Below are 21764 nucleotides of genomic sequence, written 5' to 3' on the forward strand. Positions count from 1 at the left end.
GCTCTAAATCACTGTGACTGATTTTTAATAATAATTTAGATTTCATATATCTAGATCAGTGTTATCTTCTTAATAGTTTTGGTTATATGTTTTTTTCCAGTTATCTTGCTATTCTTCAAATATCCTAAGACCTTAAGGAATTGAGAGAACGTTAATGCCAAAAACTATAACACAACTGAATTGTGATCATAGGAATTTTTTTTTTTTTCAGATAAAGATACTGAAACTCTGTTAGGTTAAAACCTGTATTTCTCCACCCCATAATGCTAAGGGGCACCGGGAACAAAACTCAGCTCTGTGACAGACAAGAACAAGAGGAAAAATTGCTAAAGGAGATCAGAAGAGATTTACAAATGAAATTATAAACACTTCTTATAACCAATGATTGTAGCTAAGTATACTTAAAATATCTACATTAATGCGTAACCTTGGGAAATCTGTATGTCTTTAAAAAATCATCATTGCTATTTTATAGTTATACCTATTCAAGTATCAACTTGGCAAAAATCATATATTTTTATTGTATCTGAATATTAAATGTAACTTAAATCTTCATGAAGTAAAATAAAACAACCTAAAGTTTCCCAGTGTACACAATGTACCATTTGTTTAAAATTCAGGTATTTTTTATTCAAGAACAAAATAATTTTTAAGCAGCATTATTAGCCTGACTTTCATGGACAGTTTTCAATATTGTTCTTGCCCACCGTTAACCTGGGAACATTAAAAAAATAATAATGCAGTTTCCATATCATCCCTGACTTTCTTATCTCTTTGTCTTATAAAATAGTACTTACTGGAATTATATTCATGTACTTTAAGGAATGCCAGGTACTGAAATATCTATTTGCTTATTCTGACAGATTGGCTTACTGTCTTCAGATCTGCTGAGTGGAATACTGACCTGAAGTGAACTAAACTTCAACGGATAGAATAATGTGTTCTTAGCAAATGAAATAATTCTGTAGATTTCAAGAGGGCACTGCATATAATGAAAGACCTTAGGTGGTCCTAAAGCAATCAGTGTAAGTGTTGTAGAGACCTTCATCTAGGTATCAAGTCAAACTTGATACTAAACTTTTTAAATTCAAGTCTAGAAAGGTTTCAGCTCTAGGACACCAAATCATGAAGAAACAACCTGGACATCAGCAAGTCCAAAATAACCCACATGCTATCCAGAAATCAAAGAGTCACAGATTTTTAAGTCTTTATGATCAACAGATGTTATGAGAATGTTTTAATTATGTAGAATTTTCAGAACATCTCATTTTGGAAGTTTCACACATAAAACATGCAGACCACAGACACCAGGATAAAATTTGCATTAAATACTCAGTTCATTGTTGCAGATGTAAAATTTATTATTTATGAATGCAAAGTAATATTCACCCACGCCCATAAGTTCTATGACTATCTGCAAGCTATTTTCCATTGTAACAGAAATGGCTTCTTTTCCCCTTGTTCTTCAAATAAGCAGAAATCTGGTCTTTGCAAGACAGAAGAATTAAACACCTTACAGACATTAGGGAGGTGTCTCAGATTCATCCACTCCATATAAAAAGAGTTATTTATAGACATGGGTAAGTGTGGTCTACAGCCTTTTCCTTGTGATTTGGAGGGTGGCCGTTTCTTGCATTCACGTAAATTCCAGAGAAGGTTGACCTCTATCTACCTCAGTCTTTGCTTGATAGAAGTGTCCACTACTTAGACACTTAGAAGGATCCAAATGTATAGGACCAATATTTACTTCTGATATGCTGAGAGGTGGGGAATTACAAAATTTGTCCCAGATAGAAGCAATCTGAGTTTTCCAGACACTTAAACTCAGTGTTAAAGTCTGTATAGGTAACTATCATTAGCTGCCTAAATGCATTATCCTGTTAATAAGGTCAAGCACTTTGATTTTGTATTTTTGGCTATTCAAGTTTTAAACTTATTTGGTCAATAAAATGGCATTCAGATCCATTACAGGAATTATAATAATTATTTAATGTAACACCTTCATAGTTAAGAATTAGATACTATGTTAAAGTACACTATATTGAAAAAAATATTTATTGTCATAACAAGTAACATATCCCAATAATTGTTAAATATTTTTCTAAGGATATATTTTTAAAAAGTTAAAATTTGGCATTTTGCAAATAATAATAAACTGGATAAGAGTCAAATGAAAAATATAGTATGAATTGTTTCAGAGAACTATTTCCCTGTTTACTTAATTATCTAAATATCTACAAATGTCTTTGGAGGTGTCAGTTTAACTAGATATCTACAGATTAAAATAAATATGTGTGTCACTTAAAAATAAAGAAGGAAGAAGTTAGTGTGCCTTATCTCTTATTCACCAATATATCTTGAATACCAACCTAAACATGATGATCATTACCATTAATCAACATCTCGACATGTGGACTGATTTCAGATTTTCAATTTTGCTAGATAAATTCATAAAATAACAAAAAAGGAAAGAGGAAGGCATGAATTTGCACTGAATAGATGAGAATTCTATTCAGCTAGTACATCCGTGGAAATTCACATTAATTCTGAGAGAAATCCATTTGTGACATATGTTGTCATGGGTTTTAAAACTTAAGTTTGAAGATGGAGTAAAGATTAGAAAAGACCTCATATTTTACCCTAAGTGACATGACATGTTTCCTAGTTCAAGGCTACTATTAATTTCCTTGCTCCTAATATACCCAGAAGGAAACTATAATCTAAAGGAATGTTTAAAAAACATTCATCTCCAATACAAACTCAGAGAAGTAAACTGAATAATCAGTGTGAGGAAAGCTCATACTATCCACAAATATCACTGAAACTCCAGTTAATCAAGGCATCAAAGTAATTATAACATTTATACAGGTTTTATTGAAAATAAATCAGTTTATTGTATACTGAAATGTATTCATGACTTTCTCGTAGAGATTTTTTCTTGGTCTTCTGTAGTTTTTTTATAGAGTATCTCCTGCCCTCTTTAGTCCAGATTTTATAACTACATTTAGGAAAGAGATATAACTCTACAGCATTAATTCTGACTTCAGCTTCTCCTATTGCTTGGTGAAAATAGGTCATTATTAGCCATTTCTGGCAGAAACAGTTGACAGGAAACAGGACAGGAAATGATATAATGACTCCAGAATTGTATATTTCCCCTATGCCCTGCTGTTTGGGGAATGACCTTACAGTTAACCAGGAAATTGGGAGGTGGTACTGAACCTCAAACACTCATACTATTGAACTCCTTTTTTGTCCCTTGTTACTCTTAAAGAAATAGATTAAAATTCTAGGACCAACAGAGGTAAAGATAAATTTAGCAAAATATCTGCCAAATTATATATATTTCTCGATTTTTGAGCAAACTATTCAAAGCACACTTTAGTCTCCAGTTAGCTAACACAGCATATACCAACACAGCAAACTTCTAAATGTTTCATATTTATGTATTTTAACTAGTTTTTCATGAAAATGAAACTTTGCTATTTATTATTAAATACATGGTTTTTTATTTACAGTTAAATCACTATGTTTTAAAACTGTTTTTATGTGTGTTTTCATATGCCACATAATGATAAATTACATTAATATGTGGTCCAGTCCTCTTTTTTTTTCCTCTAAGATAGACGATATCTCCTGGATGAAATATACCCAATAAAAATGACATGACTTAAGCTCACACAAACACATAGGCACAAGGACACATAGCATAAAATGTAAACTCCTCCATTTAAAATTGTATGCAAATACAGTGTCAATAAATTCCGTTTATACTTTTTGTCTTGTTTCAAGTTACTTTATATGTTTAAAAACAGATCTCCAATTTACGACCTCACCCAAGAAAATTAATTGCTCCACAAACAAAAAGTGCAGAATCCATTACACAGGTCTGATGCTTACAATGTGATCTAAACCTTTTTTGTTACTCCAGTGTGGTATCAAGCCTGTTAATATTTTAAAACACTTAACTATTTTATTTACATTCCTTTAGTCATTAACTTCAACCTGTTTTAAATTTATGTCACTGGAGGATCAAGAATAACAAAGCTGTACAAATTTAACAATTAGGCTTACTATGTAATTGCTTAGAATAAACATACTGATTAGTCAAATCACTATTAAATTTTAATCAATGTGAGTGGGTGTTTCTATTTTTGATTGGGGATTCCACATGGATTTTCTAAGCAACTCCTTTTTGTACATGAAGTTGATGTTTTCTCTCTTCACATTATGTCTAATGGATTGTATCTCAATCTTACATAATGCACCATTAATGAAGAGTCAAAGACATTTTTCTTTAATATGAGCTTTTGTTTTATGATTTTAATGACATAATTTTCCTTTTCTAAATTTATTTTCTCTTGATTTTTAAACAAAGGTGTGTATAGATATTAAAATGTGACAGTCTGTCATAAAGGCAGCTTCAAATTTTAGAATTTAATTTTATGCAAATATTTTGTGTTATTTTTAGATAAAAAGGACCTTTTTTAAAAGGAGCAATGCTAATTATTTGGAATATAAGCATTTATTTTTAAAAAAAGAAAGTATGCCATGATTTCACCCACACAAAATATGAGAAGATAAGAGATAATATGTAACAACTCCTAAAATTTAAAAAGTGATTTTCTTCCAGAAATTTTGATTTCATTAAATAGGCGTATGACTGTAGGGTTGTTTTTGTTTTTTTTTTTTTTTTTGGCGGGGGGGGGGGGGGAGGTGGTTGAAAATCTTCCTATCAGAAACAACCAAATAGCATAAAATAGTATTTTCTGTGTTTAATATTCTGCAGACATCATTTCCATGGATTTCTTTAATGAATGCCTATGAATTCTTCAGGTATTTTTAGATGAATATCTCATTTCCTATATATTCTCTTATGCCATCATTGTGAGAACATTATCTCTGAAGTGAAATGTTCAGAACCACTCAGTCTCTTTTAGCATTCTCTTCTAATTCAATATGTTCTACCAGGGAACAAGTAGAACGGCTTTTGGAGTAACATGCTCTATTATAATCAATTCTGTAAAACAACAAGTTTTTTTTCCAGAAATGTATTTGGTTAATAACTTAAATAAAATAATAAATATACAAACATCACACTTATGAAAATAAATAAAATGTTTTTTTCTGAATCACAGGAATCATACTTTCTAAATGCAATCTTTGTATTTTCCTTGTCTTTTATAACACTGACAGTTTTAAAAATGGCATTACTTTGAAACTTACTACTGAAATGACATTCTCCTGCTTTGTTGTTCAATGTATACTTTGTGTTCCACAATTTCCATTTAGTCTGTTTTTCTTAATTAAATCATTATTCTGCTTTTTGAAAAGTTACAACTTTGATATGTGACTATGTAAATCTTTAGATAACTAAATGTAGCTCCACTGTAATTTACCATTTCTAAGAAACATTTACAAGGGGACAATAGAAATCTCTCTCTCTCTTTCAATATAAGTATGACAAAGTTGTAAAATTGTATTACTTACTAAAGTTGAGGACAAGTTTAAATGTGCCATTTGCTTTTTGTTTGTATCATTAAATAGTTAATCCTAACAAGCATGGGGGGAGGAAAAGAAATTAACTAAAGTAAGGCCCTTGTGATACAATGACACTTGCTCTATGCTCTTACAGAGAAAAAACATGATGATAAAACAGCACAAAGTGGAGTGTTATGAATTTTATTAATGACTAGGAGACAGTGTGCAAAACATCAAAGGTCTGTGGAAAAGATTAATGACCCCGTGTGAGACTGTTTAATTACCTCCAGCTAATTAGATTCTTGACCAAATTTTTAATATCTGCATTCCTTCTACAGCCTAATTGAGATTCCACATTATTTATCAATCTTTCAAAAAGCCCTTAGTGGGCTGCTTTTTTAGTTTTTCCCTTTGCACTTTGACTCCATTTATGGTCAATTATTAAATAAATAGCAAAGTAACTATTCCCCACAAATTGTATATGCAGAACACTTTATGCCTGTTTATTTTGACTAGGAGACTATCATTGGCATCGTTTATACATAATGAAGCACTGCAACTAATAAACTGACTAACTCCACTGTAAACAACGTGGATAATATTTTTGTTATCTGTGCTGTCTGTGCTCAGAACTCCTCATGTGGTTTCTGTAAATTAGCCTTTGCGATAGTCAGTTAATCCTTATTTCAGTTTACCTTGGTCGGGGCCCAGAGACCATGGAATGTCATCATGCAAACTAGAGAGAACAATTCAATCAATTCTTCTTTTCCTTTTTCTTTTCTTTTCCTTTCTTTTATTTTCTTTTCTTTGCTTTGCTTTTCTTATTTCTTCTTCTTCTTCTTGTTATTATTGTTATTATTGGTAAATTTAGATTGCTTTGTTCAGAATGTCCTAACTGTACAAAAATTTGTATTAACAAATGCCAAGAAGTTCTTTATGAAATCCTGGAAACCCAAATGCAGTTTGTTAGATATATATACAATACACTACACATTGTGTATTCTATATATTTATATTACACACCATTTCTGAAGAAGAAACATTTCATATAGCATCACAGTGGAATAAAAGGCACTGCTATGGAAAACCTACAGACCATGGAGAAAACACCAATGACGTGGATTGTCCTTTATACACATTGAACAAAACAGGAAGTCCAAACTGTGCAGAGACCTGTTATCTTTGTCTAGACAACTCCTTCTGAATGATACATAAAATCTTGGCTTTTAAATTCAAGTATTTTAAGTAGAATAAATTCATTAGGCAGACAGGTCAAATATTACACTATCATTTACCTACAGAACTAATGAAAGGAAAATAAAAGCTACTGTAATTTAAACATGCTGATAACGTCAACCATGTCAACTTGTGAATCTAACAATGTGATGCTATTGAGGGATTCCATGTATATTTCATCTCTGATTATAAAACCTGGAAAACATATCTTTACAATGTATAGAAACCCTCTACCATTAATTATCATCTTCTGTATGTTTCTTAGTATTGGTCTTATGTTCAAGAGAAAAAGAAGTAATAAGAAAATAAGTTATCAATTCATCCCATGTTTATAAAGAGGACAGGGTAACTTTCACTAGTTATTTCACAGAAGTTGTAACTCTCCATCAAACATGCAAGGACAACCAGAAGAGTCATTCACCACTTCTTTTCCTCACCCTCAGTACTTGGTACAGTCCATTGTGCCCAATGTTCCATTTATTCATACGGTTGATCATCTTTAAAATGAGAAAAAAAAATTGACAAGATGATTTCTAAGGTCACTCCCAGTTCTAAGTCCTTTGATTCCAAAAGATTCTCACATCCCTACAACTCAGATACTTCCTTCCAGTGTCCTAGCAGGTTTCATGTCAATGGCTAAAGTAACAAATCCCCATAGTAACTTCAGGTTAGGCCTTATACTCCTGCCAAAGATTCACATTTAGGTTAGATCAATATAAGAAGTAATGAAGGGAGAACCAAATATCTCTGAAATTTTATGGAACTGAAAACAAAAATAGGGAACCTGTTATATCCCCTAGGAAGACAGTGTCCAATAACGGTGATGAAATTTGGGGAAATCCAAGGAGGATGGACTACGTGACCTAAATAGCAAGGGGCAGAGATAATCTCTCTGCGGCACCTGCAGAGCTGTAAGATACGAGATCAGATGTAGACCAATGAGTGAACAGGCAGCAGGCCAAAAACTTAACATCAGTTCAGTTAAGTCTCTGAATCCCAATACACTCTCACACTGAAATCATGAATACCTAAACTTCCTCACAGGACCTCCTTTTTTGGCAAAAGGCAAATGAGAAAAGGGAAGAAGGCTCTTGTATATGCTAATATAAAAATGACTATGGTATAGGCAAAATTTAACTATATAAGTCATTTGCACAATCATAAAACTGAAATTTTCAGATTCCTTCTCAAGGAGATTGGCCACCCAGATTCAAAACATGGAAAGGTAAGCAAGAGATAAAGTAGAGGATGCACCAAATTAAGACTCAATTTCTTCTTTATAACTTTGATGAAGACTGAACCCAGCAGTCTCTGGTATTCAATTATGGCAGAGGGGAGAGGTATAATTGCACCATGCCTCAAGCAGCTCCCTTTATTGTTAACATACTGATCAGATGATTGAGTCAGGACCTTCTAGAACATTTTAGAACAATAGAGAAACCTCAGAACAGTCCCACATTCTTAGTTCTGGCCTTAGTTAACAGTATTCACTTAGTCGACATGTTCACTCATTTACCAACTGTTTTAAATAAGCATGTTGTAAGTGCCAACTATGTATACATGTAATGACTAATCAACCATGGCTCCTGTGTTCCATGAGTTTGCAACCTAGTACGTTCTTATGTAATATCTATACATTTAAACAGATATGGAGTGAGTCTACAAACTACATCCAAAAGAAATGTAGAGAGATAGTAAAAGTGAGAGCTCACTTTCTTTTCCTGGAAGCCCCAGGAAGTCTTACTCATGTTTTTGACACTGGATTTACATTCAATTGCACTTACCATTGAGATTCTCCTATTTTTTTAAATCAAAGAAAAAAGGCATTTGGCCAGGAACAAAGTTCAGATAATTTTGACATGACAGTGAGGATAAAAGCCCCCCTTCCTCAATCCTACATCCTTGTGGAAAAAAACCTGTGGAGGACTTCATGATTAAACCAGATCATCTAAGTCAACTTCCAGATCATTATGGGACTCCATGTTATAGCATCTTCCTAGGTTTTCCTTTCAGAGTGGCACCTCCCAAGAGGTAGACCACTTCAAGTGACATTTTCATACATAGTTAGTTGTAATTCTGCCATTTGTGCTTATTTATTGGGCAGCAATTATTTAAGCACCCTAAATTTTTTCATATAATTGTTATAATTATAAGTTCTTATAATTATGTTCTCACAGCCTGAATGGCTAATCTGGGAATCATTTCTCACCATTAGCTTTCTAGCTGTCATGCTTTTGCTCCATACCGATCCTCTCAATAGTTTATTGGAAATACCAATAGATTTTTGGTGAGAATTAGATTGAAACTCATAGCAAGAAGATTTATATTCTACCATCTAGTGCACATTATGAGAGGTAAAGTTATCAGTAAAATCATCTAAATAAGAAATTTCAGGGAAACAAGGACTCTTACACACTGTTGATACAAATATTGCATTGAGTAATTACTTCATATATAACAAGAACTTGAAAATTTCCATGTCCTTTGGTCCAATATTTCCCATTGATAAAATTCAATAAGAAGAAGAAGAAAAAGTAGGAAAAGAAGAGTAGGAAAAGAAGAAGCAAGAGGAGGGGAAGGAGAGAGGAGAGGGGGAGGAGGAAGAAAAGGAGTGGAGGAGGAGGGGGAGAGGGACAGGTTAGAGGAAGAAGAAAAAGAGGTACTTCAACTGATAACCAAAATTATGAAAATGTTGATTTCTACATACTGCAATGGACTATTATGAGTTAAAGAAAATTTCATGAAAATATTACATAATGATAAGAAATTACTCTAGTTATCATGGTAAGTAAAAAGAAAAGCATACAATCTTATAAGTAACTATGATTCTATACGTTAAAAATACAAATAGAATAGGGGCTCCCAACTGGCTCCGTTCATGAAGCATGTGACTCTTGATCTCAGGGCTGTGAGTTCAAACCCCGTGATGAGTATAGAGATTACATAAAAATAAAATCTTTAAAAAAATACAAAAAGAATATGCTTACCTACCAGTCTATATATTTTGTTTGTTTTTAAGGTTGAAAAAAAAGGTTTCAAAGTGCATGTATAAAACAGACCCACTTCTTTAAAAATACTTAAATACAACTTATGATATACTTTTAATCCATGAAAAAATATGTAAAACTATACAAGCTATTAGTTATGGAAATTAAATATTTAGAAATATTTATTTTTTTCAACATAAGTTTTTATTATATTTTAAGTGTTTATAATAAATATCTATTTATATCCAAAAAACATATTTATGGATAGAAACATTAAGCTAGGAAAGATAGAACATTAAGATGTTAGGAGGATTTTATCTTTCATGTGTCCAACAAAACCATATTTTATTTTATAATTATAAAAACAATAAAATAGGGGCGCCTTGGTGGCTCAGTCAGTTAAGCGTCCGACTTCGGCCCAGGTCATGATCTCACAGTCTGTGGGTTCGAGCCCCACATCAGGCTCTGTGCTGACAGCTCAGAGCCTGGAGCCTGCTTCTGATTCTGTGTCTCCATCTCTCTTTGTCCCTCCCCTGCTCATGCTCTGTCTCTCTCTGTCACAAAAATAAATAAAAACTTTAACAAAAACAAAAAAATAAAATAAATAAATTTTAATTGGGATAAAACTATCCAAATAAACATGTCAAATGGATTTATGAATTAAAATCTACCTTCAGATAAAATGAAAAAAACTTTTAAGTAATGAAGTACATATTCGTTAACACCAAATGTATAATACTAATATAAAATACAGACTTTTTTCCCCTGAAACTATTATATATAACTTTTAAAGACTTCATACCAGTAAGTTTGCACCACTAAAACATTAGTCAATCAAATTGGGAAAGATGTGCTTATGAACATATAGAGCAGTCAGACAAGTTTAGATCTTTTTCAAGACTTTCTGGAAGTGACATAACATTGAATGTAAATTACTCCTAATATATGAAGTGTTCTATTAATTTTAAATTGCTCTAGATCATGTCTGTTCAATTTATCAATTTTCCTATACTTTCCCTTAAATGTATATAAAACACTAAAATGCACCCTTGCAACAAAGCAGTATACTGTGTTTAGATCACTAATGTTGCTGACTTTACTATTTAAAAGACTCAAAAGGAAGATAACATGTGTGCATGGGAGTGTGTAATATGCCAGATTTACATTGGTTGTTACATTCCATGGAACAAATCTTTAATTCTATAAACAGAAAGAATACAAAACCTTAATCAATAAACTTGATAAAATTCATGTCAGTTATTTTATACTATTTGTTCTCCAGTTTGGATAATTGCTGCTACCTGTAGCCTAAACCATTAACCTCTCAACCTTAGTAAATTGAGATTTCCTAGCAAAAAAACACACTACCAAAAGGAAGCCACAATTCCAACAGGAGAGAGAGAGCAGTTTGTTAATCAAGAGTCTGTACCACACTGCATTTGAGAGTTCATGAAAAATTGTGTTGGCGTTTTGTATTTTCTTTCAAAAACAGCTTCTTATAAGCTCCTAAATGGGCTCTCCTTATCCCCAGCCATGAAAAACAGCAGCATTTCCAACTTTTCACCTTTCAACCAATGTGTCCCTGAAGTATTCACAGTACTAATGAAAGAGATTCTTGACAATGTCACTATGGACCACCCCAGAAGTGGAGTCCTGCCAATGTAAACCATTATTACAGTACTGACCGCTCATCTCTTGCTGTGAGGTCATTCAGAAACTTCCCCTGCTTCCCTATTGCTCACACTGTCTCTGAAGAGTGACATCCTCCCTTGAACCACAGACATTGAGGCGAGCCCCCTGCTACTGATTCCCATCCAGATCACTATGGACAACATCCACACTTTGATGCTACTGAATGGACTTTCTTTCTTTCGGGAGAGAATCAAAGAACATTCAAAGAAAAACAAGTTGGTAATCACAAAGAAATGCCCACAAACTGATGCAGCCTTTGCTTTGGAATTTTCCTCACATCCCGAGCCTGTAACAAGCAATGAAGCTTCTTGAGCATAATTATTTAATAATAAAAGCAGCAAATAATATAAGAGCTATGTTTTTGCCAGAATCACATTTAACTTCTGGGAATGAAAATGATTTGGATACAAATTTAGTCTACAGTGACTGACACAGGAGGATTTAAATAATATGGATTATGGGAATGAGGACTATTAGTCTCTATTAAATAACTGTGACCTGTCACACACAATTTGTGTGAAATGCACAGCAAGTTTAGGTTGCTATATTTTGAGAAATTGCAATGCAAAGAAAGGGAACATGGATAAGCCTTCAATATTGCTAAGAAACAATTCATCTAATCATTGTTGTCCAAACAACTACCAAGTATCAGACGTGTTCAAGTAAGTGTCCAGACCACACCAGGTTGCCCTTATGGAGTCAGAGAAAAATGTACCCTTAGTCTTTAGTGAAAGTGCCTTCCTTTTTGGAGAACTTAGTCCCTCATACTCCCATCTTAAGGCTTTGCTTTTTAATTTCCTGTCCTTATTAATCAATAGTTCAAGGATGAAGGGCTGTCCACTTCACTCATCTGCTAAGAGATGAACTCAATTTGGGCTCAGCAGTTCCTTTCATTCCATCTATAGAGGATAACTATTATGGCTTTGGATGGAATGATTCACAAGAGAGTATATCATCAGGAGAATAAAAATATTTTGTCCTTGCTCTCATGGAAATAATCACTACATAGAAAAAAATGCAAACTATAACAAGATATATAAAATGCAATGGGAAGAATATTGATACAAATTGCAAATAATTATTTCCGTCTATAATTGGAGAGGAATTCACAGGGAGCTGATGCATAAAAAAGGTTTTAATAAACAGTTTTCTTTCTTTCTTTCTTTCTTTCTTTCTTTCTTTCTTTCTTTCTAAGTAGGAGTTTTCCAATGGAGGAAGTAGAAAGACTATTTCAGTGTGGAAGGATGGACAAGAATGCATGCTAATGTACAAAAAACATGCAGAGAAAAAAGCCCAGCAGGACTTGGATGCAGTGATGTGCTGGTAAGTGTTTAACAATCAGCTCTTTGGAAACAAACAAACAAACAAAAATCATGACATCAGTGAGTACAGAGTTGGGAAGACACACACCATTTGCTCCTGTGAACCAGTTAAGTGCCAGCTCCAGCACATCATTTGAGCAGGGCAATATGGTAGGTCCCCAATCTTCTTATTTAAAGGATACAAACATAAATGAACATTTATGAAACGACTTAATTTCACCACGTAGTAATTCTAAATTTTTAGTTTTTTGTTTTGTTTTATTTTGTTTTGGGATTGGTTTTTTGTTTTTTTTTGGGGGGGGCAGTTGGTTGTTTCCCTTAAGCATCAAAGTGTGTTTTGTCACTTACCTTTTACAACTGTGCTAGTCTTTAAAAAAAATTTCTACTTTGCTCTGGGCTGAATAAAAGATAATCAAGCTTGCTAAAAGTATTATGGTAATTAAGAGTCACTAGGACCCTCACTTGAGGTCAAAAACATTACAGTCCATGACTGAAGGGCAGAAGTTTCTGACAGCTGTTCGCAGGGCCAAGGCCTTATTTGCAGATTCAGGACTATGATCTGAATGGTAAAGGTGTCCTGAATACCAATTCCCTGATGAGTAGACTTCCAATGTATGGATAGAAATATCATAAACAAATAGATTATTTTTCGGAGTTAAGCTCCAATATATTGGTTAGTTTTTTCATGTTCAAAAGAAGCCAAAGCAACAGGTCTGCCATTATTTTATTAATAGAAATAAAAAGCTACTGAAAAATGATGACTTATTTAAGTAAATTGCTCATCTCATTACTGCAGGAGCCCCAAGCAAAATCTTTATAGTGTCTAGCAGGTCACAGAAGTGAATACAATAGGGCCGACTGAAATACAGCAGAAATAAGGCAGAGTATCAGGGACTGTGATGGATTGCAGGAGGAGTGCTCCCACTCACACACTGTTGCCATGGAATACAGGCCCCTTTAAGAAAAACTAGGATTTCATTTAAAATTTTCTGATTCTTAAAGGTTGGCAAGTATTTCATATTTTAAACACACTGTGTGGGCCAAACAAAACATGTCAGTGGGCAGGATTTTGCCTGTTAGCCACCAACTCGAGACCTTTGCTTTCATTCATTCTAAACAGTGCAATGTGGTTTGTATTATGTGGTATTGGCAGGCAGGTAGTATGTGGGGCTAACATGCCTGGATTTATTTTACTTATTAATTACTTTATATCCTGCCTTGTTCCCAGATGTATTTGAGATAGCTATTAAAAAATTGTACAATAATATGATAGACTAATTGAGGTGAAGGGAGAAAGGACTAAAATATAAGAAGAGTCCTAAGGAGAAGTAATATAAAGAAACAAAGGACATAAAGTGTAATAAAATTATTTAAGATGAGATAACAATGCTTCACTGAGCTTCACAGCAGCCAAAGCAAAGAGAAGGAGGAAAAAGAAAAGTCCCTGCATTTATTTACATCATGTGTGAAGTAAAATACGCTAGATAATCAAGAGAAATGTAGCTTTACAAAAGACTGAGGTCAGAGAAAAATTTCTGCCAGGAGTCTTTATATTTTCCAGAACTGGAAGAAATTTTCTCCTCACACAAATCCTCCGGTCACCTCCTCTCCAATAACTGATGGCAGTGAAATCACAGCCCATGTTTAAAGCACACCATTAACACTAACAATAATGTGTAATAGGGGTCTTTGTCAAGGAATACTACCTCTTCCTTCCTGCCCATACAGATTTACAAACAGAGGAAACTATCCCTGCCCCTACCAAAGGATTCACCCACCCTTAGTGTCAGTAAACGTTGTGGCCAACTTTAGTTAAAGCCAGGACAGTTCCAAAAATTAAATTCCATTTAAGATTTGTTGAACACCTACAATATGTCAAATATGGTGCTAAGCTCTTGGCAATTTACAAAGGTAAGTAAAAAGGGAAAAAAAAAGTTACCTGGTCTTAATAAACTTCCCTTCTAGAAAATGAAACAAACAGGTCTTGAAACAAGTAAAGATAGTGTGCTAACTCACATTAAAATATTTATATATATAAAAATCCCAGATGTAACAGACAGGAGCATAATTATTTCTCTCTTGGAGGTATGAGAAAAGCTTCCAAGATTATTTTGAATGATGATAAGAAGTTTGAAGGTGTCTTTGGGAAGGGCAAGAGATCTCTAGAAATGCAAAAATAGCCCAGAAAGACTTTCTACCAGTCTCTCTCAGAGATGATTACACCATTAGTAGCATCTCATTCTCAATTGTATCCACATCACTACATTTAACAATACATTCTGGTCCTTCCCCTGCATTATTTTGATTGCCTCCACATGACTCATCCCTACCACCCCATATTTTAAAATTCTATTCATTCCCACAAAAACACTAATTTGAAAAGGTATTTGTATCCCTATGTTTATTATAGCATTATTTACAATAGCCAAGTTATGGAAGCAGCCCAAGTGTCTGTCCATAGATGAATGGATAAAGAAGACATATATATATGACAGAATATTATTCAGCCATAAAAAAGAATGAAATCTTGCCATTTGCAACAACATGGATGGATCTAGAGAGTATAATGCTAGGAAAATAAGTCACAGAAAGATAAATACCATATTACTTCACTCATATGTGAAATTTAATTTAACAGATGAACAAAGAAAAAAAAGAGACAGACTGAAAAAAACCAGACTCTGAAGTATAAAGAAAAAACAGATGGTTACCAAAGGGAGGTGGCTGGGGGATGGGTGAACTAAGTAGAAGGGATTCAGAGTACACTTATCATGATGAATACTCGGTGATATGAATAGAATCACTGTATTGTATACCTGAAACTAATATAACACTGTATGTTAACTATATCAGAATTAAATTTTTTAAAAAATTGTATTCATTTCAACAAGTTGTTATCCCTCTGGCATACATATTGTTCCAAGAAAATTAGTACTTTCTATGCTGGCTTCCATACCCTATCCCTATGGCTTCAAGTTACATGGTGTATGTAGGAGTGATACTCTAATACCTTGGAAACGCGGTCCAGCTGTAACTATCAATTCACTAGGGGTCAGATTTTTGGGTCAGATTTTTTGGTCAGATTTCCTAGCTGTTTTGGTCAGATTCACTGGCTCTCTTTTGTTCTCTTCTTAGATATTTATAGTTTGGGGCATTTTCCCCCTTACTATGTCTTCCCTTCTTTATGGCCAAACTCTGTTATACTCCCTTTAAAAGCCAATAACATCAGGAAAATCTAATTACTTCTTTGCAAATCCTTCTACTTTCCCAGTAGAAAAATGGATTGATCTTACTCCTCTTTGGGAAACACTGCATCAGTTTTTCATGAGACTTATAATTTAACCAAGCAACTATTATTTTCCAAAATAGTATTCTATGTATTACTTTAATGAACCCAGTATTGCCATACTTACCTCTGTAGTATAAACTCTGCTTATGGAAGAAAATATATTTTAATATAGCACTCAACTGCATTGTAACTCCACATCCTAAGAGAAGGAAAACAGATGTAGCAGAAGAGTATTAGAGATACCTCTGTGATATTTACATATATGAGATTTGCTATATATACATATTGAGATCCATAGAGAAAAAGAATCAGAAGAGCAAACAAATAATAGTAGACCAGATAGGCAAATAAATTCAAAGTCTCAGGCAGGAATATAACATAAATTTTGAAAAGAAAATAAAAAGTATGATCATAGAGGCACAAGTTCAATTCTATAACCTCTTTTTGAAGAACCTAGGAGGGTTGCATTCTAAATGTTAGTTTTGAGATCTGCTCTGAATAAGAGGCACAAGATGTCACAGGTATTTTTTTTTAATTAATGTTTATTTTTTAAGGAGAGAGAGGCAGAGTGGGAGTGGGGCAGAGAGAGAGGGAGACATAGAATCTGAAGCGGGCTCCAGGCTCTGAGGTTTTAGCACAGAGCCCGACGCCAGGGCTCAAACTTACAAGCTGTGTGATCATGAACTGAGCCTAAGTCAGATGCTTAACTGACTGAGCCACCCAGGCGCCCCTCACAGGTATTTTTAGACCTGAAGAGGCAGAACCTTGAGGAGCTGATATATTTCAATTTTTTGTCAGGATCAAGGATCTAAACTTAACAGCAGTATCTTTCCTTAAAAGCAAAACTTAGAGAAGCACCATGCTCTAGTGAATAATACATATTTAAGTTACCAGTTTTTGTATCTCTTGATTTGGATTTGGGTTCCTTATGCATTTTCGCTAGCTGTCCATTAGAGCAGTGTATGTTTTTTCCATGGGAAAAAAAAAAGTCTCCAAAGAGGAAGTAAGTTTCTGAAGAGGACGAAGTTTGTAAGAAACATCAGGGAAGGCAATGGGTAATTTCTTCTTCCTTAAAGAAAGGGATCAGGAGAGGGAGATTCAAGGAGTTAGGAACTGCAGGAGAGTATAAGATGCTTATGTATAGAGGAAGAAGATTCCTCATGAAATATTAGATAATAAAACAGAATTATAAAGAATTCAAGCAACAGTAAAAGAGTCCAGTACCCTTCCATAGTTATTTTGCTTTTACTAAGAATTCATTCTTACTCTCATAACAAAATCATGTATTTCTGTCAAGGTCAGTGCCAGCCATTTCATATAGAGTAAGAGCCCAAGGGGAGCTACAATCTTTGAGATAACAAACACCATGGTTATGAACAGATTAGCCTCAGATCCTAGACTTGCACCCTTTTGGTAAGGAAGTAGGCACCTCAGCACTGTTGTTCCAACAACTTCAAAAAGAGCTGAGGCACAGAAAAATTTGCTGAGTCAGAGTTAGGAGAGACATGTAGGAGGGTTTTATTGATCTGGGACTTAGCATATTTTTTTTAATTGGTTAAAAATAAACCCATTAATTTAGGTCTCTAAGAACATCTTGGGTCTTAATAATAGATTTGGCAAAGCTGCAGTGAGAGAAACAAAAAGAAATAAACTTAGTTTTCCTTTTAACATACAATTATTGTCCTATTATATGTAAATTTAATCCCTATTTGAGACATGCAATTTAAATTGTGACCAAAAATATTATAGGCATGCTACTTCTAATTACATCAGGTGGCCTTATTTTAATGAAGGCAGAATTTGGAGGCGGGACCAATTGTAGTAACAAGCGGATGACTGACTTGTTTTTCACAGTCAACGTATCATTAGCATTTGAACCCCAGAAAGAGACTAATTATTTTTTTAAATAAACTTTTAAAATTAAAGACTAGGTATACATAACATAGTCCACCCCTGAATTGCTTTTTTTTTTCTTTCCTTTTTAAGTGCTATTTAAAATAGACATAGACTAAACAAATTAAAATGTGCAAAAACACACCTGGTCCTTATCTGACCAACAGCTAAACCTTGGTATAAGAACCACATAAACGTATCAGCTGCTTCCTTTGCTTACTTAGCATTGTCTTCTGCGTTTATTTTTTAAGAGTTGGGATATGCATGGTAACCACTTAAACATTTAAGGTTTTATTCAGCTTTATGGAATAAAATATAAATTGTTTACTGACTCGGGGTATGGAAAGGAGAACTAAATTCTCTTACTTTTAATATTTCTCTTTGATATCTGCCCTTCTGGACAGAAATTCAAGCAACAGTTCCCAGAAAACATATGGGGAAGCCCACTGGAAACATGGTAAGGTAAATTAATAATGGTAGATGCCGGCACGTCTGGATGTTGTTTATGCTGAAGAGTTCTGCATTCTTTATGTTTTGAAATTATTCTGTTGTAACAATTTTCAGATTCGTTTAGTTTGGCAATGTATTCTCCTCTCCAAAGGTGTCTGCATTTATTTGACTACAGAAAATATTTACTTTAGTAAAGGGCAGCTTAACCTTTGTTTAAATTTGAGGTGAGTTAAAGGTCACTGTAATTATTTGCTGTATTATTTGTGTCAGATTTGAATTACTATGAATACAGCACATGCATTGCCCTTTATTATAAAATAAGCAAAAAGAAACTCAACTTCTGCATACAGCCAGCATATTTTATGGAACCAATCAGTGTTGCAGAACATTTTCAAGGTTCTCTCTTGGACTGTGATTGACTGAAAGTGCTTGAGGTTAAGGTCCTTTCCCAGAGGGAGGGAAAGAGGCGATTTAACATGGCAGCTCACTCTCTCCCCCCCACCCCAAGCTATGTTTTTGATGGCTAGCAGCCAGCATATGGACAGAGTGGGGTTCAAGGCTATTAGTGAAACACTACAAGCAGTCACACTGGAAAAAATATACAGACAGGGGACCAGAAGGGTGGAATTGCTGAGCAGAGGATGATTTCAGAACCGGTACACTGGGATCCCTGCATTTTCAGTGAGGGAAAATTCAAAGTTAAAACATGAATATTGGAAGACAAGAAGTCAGTAGAAAACAAGGGGAATGTGATGGAAAAGTTTTGAACTCAGATAGGTTAGGGCATAAAAGTTGGTGAGCCTTCATTATTGGTCTTTACCTTTCAATTATAGAGAGAAAATGATGTAATACAACATGTTGACCCCACCTTTAAACCCCCAACTCCACACACACACACAATCAACCAAAGATATTTATGCATGATTCTGGTGACAAAGAAATATCAAAGTTCAATTAGCAACTGAACTACACTAATAATATGGGGTTTGTTTACTTGAAAGAATGTCTGATAGAAGTAGTATATTCAATATAGTGAAAACAACAGGATTTATAATTATGAATTAGATGCTACAAGTAAAATGTATACTTCTTTTCCTCATAGAGAGTTAATATTACTTCTCTTTTGTGTTATGTTTATTAAGAAGACTAACACATTTATAGTACATAGAAATTGCCTGGTAGACAGTAAGCATAAAATGAAAATTAACTATATATTGTCACTGTCAGTCATTATTATTATAACTCAAATATTTAAGACTAAAATGCACATACGCAGCAAATGCAGACTTTTGGCACAAGCTAAAGTGAAGGAAAAACTGAAGTCAACTGCAATCCTTTACAGCAAAGGAATTCAATGAATAAGAAAGAAATGGTGAAAAGTTGTATTCAGAATATGGGCAGAACATACCTACCTAATTAACAATATCATCACAAAAATGGGGAAAATACAGTCAAGGCAGGAAGCAAAAATTCCAAATATCATTCAAAAGCATTTGTAATGTTGGTAATAGTGATAATGATTAGACTCCAACAAATCCTAGCCAGGAATGCATTTAAGTTCCAGGATAGATACTCTGTACTCATTTACAGCAAAACTTTCTCCTTTGCAGATTCCTCATTTACCACACCCTATCACAATAAATAAATTCTCCAAAGCTAAATTAACTGTCATTAATAGTTCATATAATTTTTAAAGCAACTTTTTGAGTTTGCTTGTTGTTTGTTTACAGATAACTCAATGATTTTTAGTATATTAACAGACCAATGCAGTCATTCCCTCAATCCAAACATTTGAATGGTTTTATGGAGATACAGGCTACCTACTATATACTTCACCAACTTAAATTTTACAATCCAGTGATTTTTGGTGACCACAGAAAGAATTGGGCAACTATCCCCACAATCTAATTTTAAAATATTTTCATCATCTCAAAAAGAAACCCTGAACCCATTAGCAGTTACTCCCCGTATCTCCCAAATTCCATTTCCCCTACTCCTAGGCAACTATTAAAAAAACATTCTGTCACCATGTATTTCATAATTATGGGCATTTCATATATATAGAAGCATAAAATGTGTTGTTGTTTGGCACTGGCATATTTCATTTAGTATGTTTTCACAGTTCATTCATGTTGTAGCATTTTGTCAGTACTTCACTCCTTTCTACTGCCAAGTGATATTCCATTGTATTAATATATCACATTTATGCATCCATCAGTTCAGGAACATTTGGACTGTTTCCACCTTGGGCTATTAAGAAAACTACTGCAAAGGGGCGCCTGGGGGGCTCAGTCAGTTAAATGTCCGACTTTTGATTTTGGCTGGGGTCATGATCTCATGGTGAGTGAATTTAAGCCCCGCACTGGGCTTTCTGCTGTTGGTGTGGAGCCTGCTTCGGATCCTCTGTCCCCCTCTCTCTGCCCCTCCTCCACTTGTCAGAAAAATGCACTCCACTTGTTAGAAAAAAAGGAATACTACTGCAATGACTCTCTCCTAATAAACTTAATTTAAAAATGTGTAAAAAAAGGGTACAGCTGCAATGAACATTCAAGTGGAAAATTGTTTGTGAACATGTATTTTCATTTTCTTACATAGATACCTAGGAACGAAATGGCTGAGTCATAAGGCGACTTTATGTTTCATGTTTCAAGAAAGTGCCAAATTGTTTTCCACAGCATTTATACCATCTTATATTCCTATGAGCAGTATATGTATGAGGTTTCCATTTCTCCTTGTCAATATTTATTTGTTTGTTTTTTAAGTCCTTTTTCGTAACAGCCTTTCTACGGAGTGTGAAGTGGTATCTCATTGTGATTTTGATTTGCATTTCTTTAAAAATTTTTTTAAATGTTTATTTATTTTTGAGAGAGACAGAGAGAGAGCAAGAGAGAGCATGCGTGCAAGTGGGGGAGAGGCAGAGAGGGAGACAGAGAATCCAAAGCAGGCTCCAGACTCTGAACTTTCAGCACAGTGTCTGACATGGGGCTCGAACCCACAAACCACGAGATCATGACCTGAGCTGAAGTTCAGTGCCCAACTGACTGAGCCACCCAGGCACTACCTTGATTTGACTAATGATGTTGAACAACTTTTCAAAACATGTTTTTTTTTAATGTTTATTTATTTTTGAAAGAGAGAGACAGAGCATGAGCGTGGGCGGGGGGGGGGGCAGAGAGGGGGATACACAGAATCTGAAGCAGGCTCCAGGCTCTGAGCTGTCAGCACAGAGCCCCAAGCAGGGCTCCAACTCACCAACTGTGAGTTCATGACCTGAGCTGAAGTTGGACGCTGAACTGACTGAGCCACCCAGGTGCCCTGATGTTGAGCAATTTTTTATGTGTTTATTGCCATTTGTATATTTTCAATAGAGAAATGTATATTCAAATCTTCTGCCCATTTTTAAAACTGCACTTT

This window comes from Lynx canadensis, chromosome C1 (assembly GCF_007474595.2).
Source record: "Lynx canadensis isolate LIC74 chromosome C1, mLynCan4.pri.v2, whole genome shotgun sequence".
Classification (NCBI taxonomy): domain Eukaryota; kingdom Metazoa; phylum Chordata; class Mammalia; order Carnivora; family Felidae; genus Lynx; species Lynx canadensis.